Genomic DNA, 6173 nt, shown 5'->3' with positions numbered 1-6173 from the left:
ATAAATAAAACAATTTTAAAAAATTAAATGGATTCAAATAATTTAATTCAAATCAAATCATTAAATAATATATAAATGTCTTTAAAGTTAAGGCTCTTGGGGTTTTCTAGGTGTCCACACGGTAGTCTTAATTTCTAAAAGTTATCAAAGATACAATATCTATAATTTCCCAAATTTTTCTTCAACTAAAAATTGATGATTAATGGTATTGATCATGTTTTTCTTATGTTTTATGTTATAATTAAAATAAATAAATTAAATTTTACATAAAAGGGATTAATCTTCATGAGTATAGTTTCTTTAAAACATAAATTAAAAATTACAGCTGATGCCAAAATGATCTCTCATTTTTTTCAGCTATTCAAGAAACAGGATGCTGCCTCCTTCCTTACTTGACTCCTTCTTTAAAACAGGATTTACAAAAAAAAAAAAAATAATAAAAGTTGTCAACAATAATTGTAAGTCAACTTTCCACATTTATTATGTCATTGGTATTAATAATTTTTGTTAAACACCTTATAATTTTACAACAATAGTTAATTGTAATAAAAATATATATATTAAAATAATGATATTGTCCTCATTTTTTAGGCTAAGATATATTGCCTTTTGCTGACATGTATGCTCAGTTAATTACTAATGATTATAAAAAATTTTATCTTTGACAGACATAGACATTCATGTTTTATATCTTACTTATAAAAAAAAACTCCACTTCTTCGATATTTGCAGTTTTCATTCTACTATCAAGCTGTATTAACTAAATTTATACAACCTGTTAATTTTCACATACCTCATAATGGATGACTATCTCAGGTAACACATTCTCCTTCTTCCTTGATTTCTATTGTGCCTTCTGTAGATGAAATAACAATGTGTACAGATGGAGGTAAACAAAAAATAATAATATCTGTGTTTACTGATGATAAATGGACTATTATACTCGACCCCAAGTCTCTCCATAACAAGCTGAGTTCACTATTATTGTCCTGGCACTAAGACTGTTGTCTACTACTTTATACATGATTACAGATTCTCAATATGTAACTAAACTTCTTCCTCTTATTTTCATAGCTGTGTTATGGCCTTGTTTGGATTTCAATTTACTATCTCTCTTTTTTTAGCCCTATAAACTCTTTTGCAGCATCATGTGTCTCCTATCTTTCTCTCTCATATATTCAGCCACACCAAAATTCCTGAACTTTTGATGAAAGGTAACGCTCATGCAGATAAAGCTATAAAATTCCTTTATTTTCAGAGGCTATAAAATCCCATGGATTTTTTCATCAAAATGCTCAATCATTAATAAAGATGTTTTCTCTCTTCACAACAGGCTCATGATCTAGTTAACAACTGTTCTTATTGCATACGCTTTTGGGCCCCTATGTGGAAGTCTGTAAGTCCATGAGGCCTACATTCTAATATGCTTTAAAATTAATGTTACCCATTTTCCTTCTTTTTAGCCTTACTCCTTTCTTCATGTTCCCATTGATACTCATTCTGGGATCACCTGGGCTGGTGCCCACAGGTCTAAAAAGCTATCTACTTGCATTTCTCACTTATTGCTTTGTTTAGCCACCATGGGAAAGCCTGCTCATTTAAAATTGGGCAATGCCCCCCACATATACATCTCACGCTTTTGCACAATTTTATAATTAAAGTAATATAATTTTGAATCATAATATTCCTAATAATCCTACTGGACAGACTTTGGTTAAATGAGCACATTGTACTCTTAAAACTTACCTTTTTAAACAAAAACAAGCATAAAAAAGAAATCTAGCCTCTCTCATATTAATAATGCTTTAGATATTATTTTATTTATAGTTAATGCAGTCTATATACAATAAAATAGTCACATTTTGTCATCTGCTTTGGATAGACATTTTATTCCCAAACAGCCATTACAAAAATTTTATGTAAAATATAGGGTTCCACCAAACCAGGAAGACCAGCCCCTATGCATCTGATCACATGGGAAATGACTGACTGCTATACTTACACCAACAGGTCCAGTTTAGATTCCAGCTCAGGGTATGAGTCCTACCAATTATGAGTGGACATCAGGGACTTCACAACCTGATCCCCAAGTTTCATCTGATTGTGGATGAGGAGAATCTCACCAAACAAAAGAACAAGGATCACTCTCCTCAAAAGAGAAGGCACTCTGAAAGAGGATTCCAAGCTTCTAGACTTCCAGTGACTTGGGGAGATACAAAATCATTAACAACCTCAGCTCAACAGCTGTTGGCTCAAAGAGGGTTAAAATATACTCCAGAAAACTTAGTTACTGCTTTGAGTGCTAAAACTCTGTAAATTTTTCAGTCTTAACAATGTTGCTGTTCTGTTGTTGGACCCCAGCTGTGGAAGTTCAGTACAGCCTGACTCCTTCACTTCTAAAACCCATTACAATATCTGGGTTCACTTGACTGAAATTGTCATATACCTGTGAAAATGTCTCATGGTACCTATTGTCCTCATAGCAGGCTGTGTTCTTACCATCCCCACAGGATTTAATAGGCCACCATCCTGAATAATGCATCCATAAAAAGTCTCTTCCCCTGGATGAAAACTGTGATGATTCAGTAAACTTCTCTCCGAGGCAGAATTGAAAGCCTTGTGGTTTTCCTTAGTGAGTATCCCTGGACTAGGTGTCAGGGCTTACAAAACAACTATGAAACGGGTGTGTGCTGTGGTCAAAAATATTAATCTTACCTCTATGGCCATCCAAATGCTTAATGAAGAACAAAAACAACATTATTGAGTTATTCTAAACAATCGGGCCACAATTGATTATTTATGATTACGTAATAAAGGATCTCAGGAGCTTAATAATATGTGTTGCTTTAACTTAAGTGATAACAGTAATTCTATTTCAAAGAAGTTAGATTATTTTAAAGACATCATTGATAAGGTCTGACAAGATGATGGAGGTTTAGACTTAATGTATTGGCTAACTTCATGGTTACCCAACTTTATGTGGGTCAAACAATTATTCTTAGTGGATGTTACTGATACTGGGATTGTTATGTGTTGGTTTCTGTTGTCAATGCCTACCCTAATTTTTCCTCCACCAGCATTAAGAAGGAAACAAATATTATTTATCCAAAAGGCCTTAAGAAAACAAGAAAAGGGAGCTGTAGTGTTTCTGTGCTTAAGATTAGGGTCTCTGATAAACTTTGTGATTGTGGCATTGCTGGCTAGGAAGTTTCTGTGCAAAGGTACAGAATGTCTGGCTGCTGGGGAACTTCCATGTAAAAGACACAGGATGCCCGGCTCCTGTAGCAGTGTTCTTTAAGAGGGTTTTGATCTTGATCTCAGGCTCATAACTTCTGGAAAAAAGGATCTTGCTTTCTTGGTAATTACAATGTCTCACCAAGCTGTGGGGCTCCTGGATCTACCTGCCTAACAGTAACTTTAGACAATGAACCTTCTTGAAAACTGAATAAATTTAACATTGCATAACATAACTGTGAAATGTAACTGTAAAATAAGCAACCTTATTGATATCCCAAAGAATAATGTAGTTAAGGTACTAATGAGCTAATGTAACCTGTTGATATAAATAAAGCTTAGCATCTGGCCTCTCAGCCACTCTGCAACTTTCCTGCCTTACTCATTGTGTCTGTGTCACCCTTTATTATTATGATGATTTCTTCCACTACTCTAAGATTTCATTTCACTCCAGACAGAATGGCAGCTATTATGAAGACAAACAACAATAAGTGTTGGTGAGGATGTGGGCGAAATGGCAAATTCATACATTGCTGGTGGGACTGCAAATTGGTGCAGCCAATATAGAAAGCAGTATGGAGAAACCTTGGAAAACTGGGAAGGGAATCTTCATCTGACCCATCTGTCCCACTCTTTGGTGTATACCCAAAAAAATTAGAAAATAGCATACTACAGGGACACAGCCACATCAATGTTTATAGCAGCACAATTCACAAAAGGTAAACTATGGAACTAACCCAGATGTCCTTCAGTATATGAGTGCATAAAGAAAAGGTGGTATGTATGTGTATATATATATATATATATATGTGTGTGTGTGTGTGTGTATCTATATCTATATATATATATATATATATATATATATATATATATATATATATAATATATATATATATATATATATATTACACACACAATGGAATATTACTCAGCATTGAAAGAGAATAAAATCATAGCATTTTCAAATAAATGGATGGAGTTGGATAAAATGATGGTAAGTGAAGTTATCCAACCCCCACAAAAAAAAATGCTGAATGTCTTCTCTGATATAAGGATGCTGATTCATAATGGGGATAGTGGGGGATCATGGGAGGATTAGATAAGCTTTAGAAAGGGCAAAGGGTTGGGAGGAGAAGAGAATTGGCCCAGGGGTAGGAAAGATGATGAAATGAGATGGACATCATCACCCTAAGTATATGTTAGAAAACACACACACACACACACACACACTAAAACAATGGTCCATTCCTCTTTGTAACTCCAGGTTTTCCCCAAGAACCTCCTAGAACAATGGTCCACTCACACTATTCTTCTGCTCATCAGCTGCTTTGCCTTCCTGTGCTGTGCAGATTCAGTCTTGTCATTGCTCATAACTATGACATGGAGAAATGACCTCATCCTAGTGTGCATCCACATGCTGTGGGCAATGGCTATAGCACAATCTGTCCTTTGGTGCTGATCAGTGCAGACACTCAAATAATAAAAGTTTTGCAATTTAAACAGAGAAACAAAGTGAGCTTCTGACAAAACTGGCCTAAGACAACTTTGCCCCTCTCATTAAGACAATTTTCTCTACTTTATAGAATTATCCTCTGAATGAAAAACAATTAATGTAATATATTCAATTTTAGATCAGTAAAAGTAATCTATATCACTACTAAGGCCTTGTGTATAATTCTACCCTGGAGCTGCACGACAGTTTTGATTTACACCCATGGATTTTTACAGTTTCTTGTTGTTTTGTATCTTAGACTTTTATAATATGTATACTTTCTTTGTCCTGCATTTTATTTCTTAAAAATACTCTTAATGAAGTTCCATTTAAGATATATTGTTCCTTTTTCTCTTAAAGTAGCTGTGCTGTAATTGCTCCACAATCACAAGCAGCATGTGGAGGACAGCTGTGAGCCAAGCCACTCAGCAGGTGAGGCAGCAGATTTCCAGTCTGAGGCCACTCTGGTACCTTGGTGAGACCCTGTCCCAAGGCAAAAACAAAAGGAAGAAAAAAGGCTGGTGATGCACTTGAGTGTTCAACCCTCTCTAGATTCATTTTCCTGTACAGATAATAATAATAATAATAATAATAATAATAATAATAATATATCAACATCTTTTTTTTTTGAACAAGAAACCTCTATGGCTAGCGAGAAGCTTGTGTGTTCTTTCTCCCTATCCCCTCATCATTATCTTCAATGCATGCTCATGAATTTCTTTAATTTCCACTTATTTTGTATCTCAGACTCTTATTCTGGGGTTGTTTTCTTTCTTCCTGCACTATCTTTCTTTGAGAAATTTTTATTTCTTGAGAATTAGTTTTTATGTGTGCCATAAAAACCAAGCAATACAGATACATCCTACAACATAGATCAATCTCAAAAATATTAAACTAAGTAAACAAAACCAGAAAGAGCAAATTATATATAGTACAATTCCATTCATGTGAAGTATCAGCAGTTAATTAGTAAACTCACAGATGGAAAGGAAAGTGGTGGTCACAAGGGCTGAAAGGGTGGTGGGGAGTGTTTTCTTAATGGATTCATGGTTTTCTTTTGTAGTCAATAAAAGTTTAGAAAGAAAATAAAGCTGGTGATTACACAGCAATATTGGAATGGTCACTAAATTTTAAAGGTAAAATTATCACTATTCGAAGAATTTAACTTTGAAAAAAACAAAACAAAACATAACAAATACAAAAGACAATAGAAGTCTACCTAGTTGCTAGAGATACCATCTCTTGAAGAAAACAGCCACTGGGAAGCTACGGGCTCCCCCATGTCCTCTGGATCCCTCAATCAAACCTTGAATGGTAATTCTGACTTTCAGGAGTTTGGACCCTAGTATGTGTCAGGGCCTATTCCAGATTCTTTATATACTTTAATCCTTACCTTTCTCCAAGGTCTTACAGCATGCTTGGAGGAATCCTTATTTTATTTTATTTT

This window comes from Callospermophilus lateralis, chromosome 7 (assembly GCF_048772815.1).
Source record: "Callospermophilus lateralis isolate mCalLat2 chromosome 7, mCalLat2.hap1, whole genome shotgun sequence".
Classification (NCBI taxonomy): Eukaryota; Metazoa; Chordata; class Mammalia; order Rodentia; family Sciuridae; genus Callospermophilus; species Callospermophilus lateralis.
Note: the sequence above shows the minus strand (reverse complement) of the source record.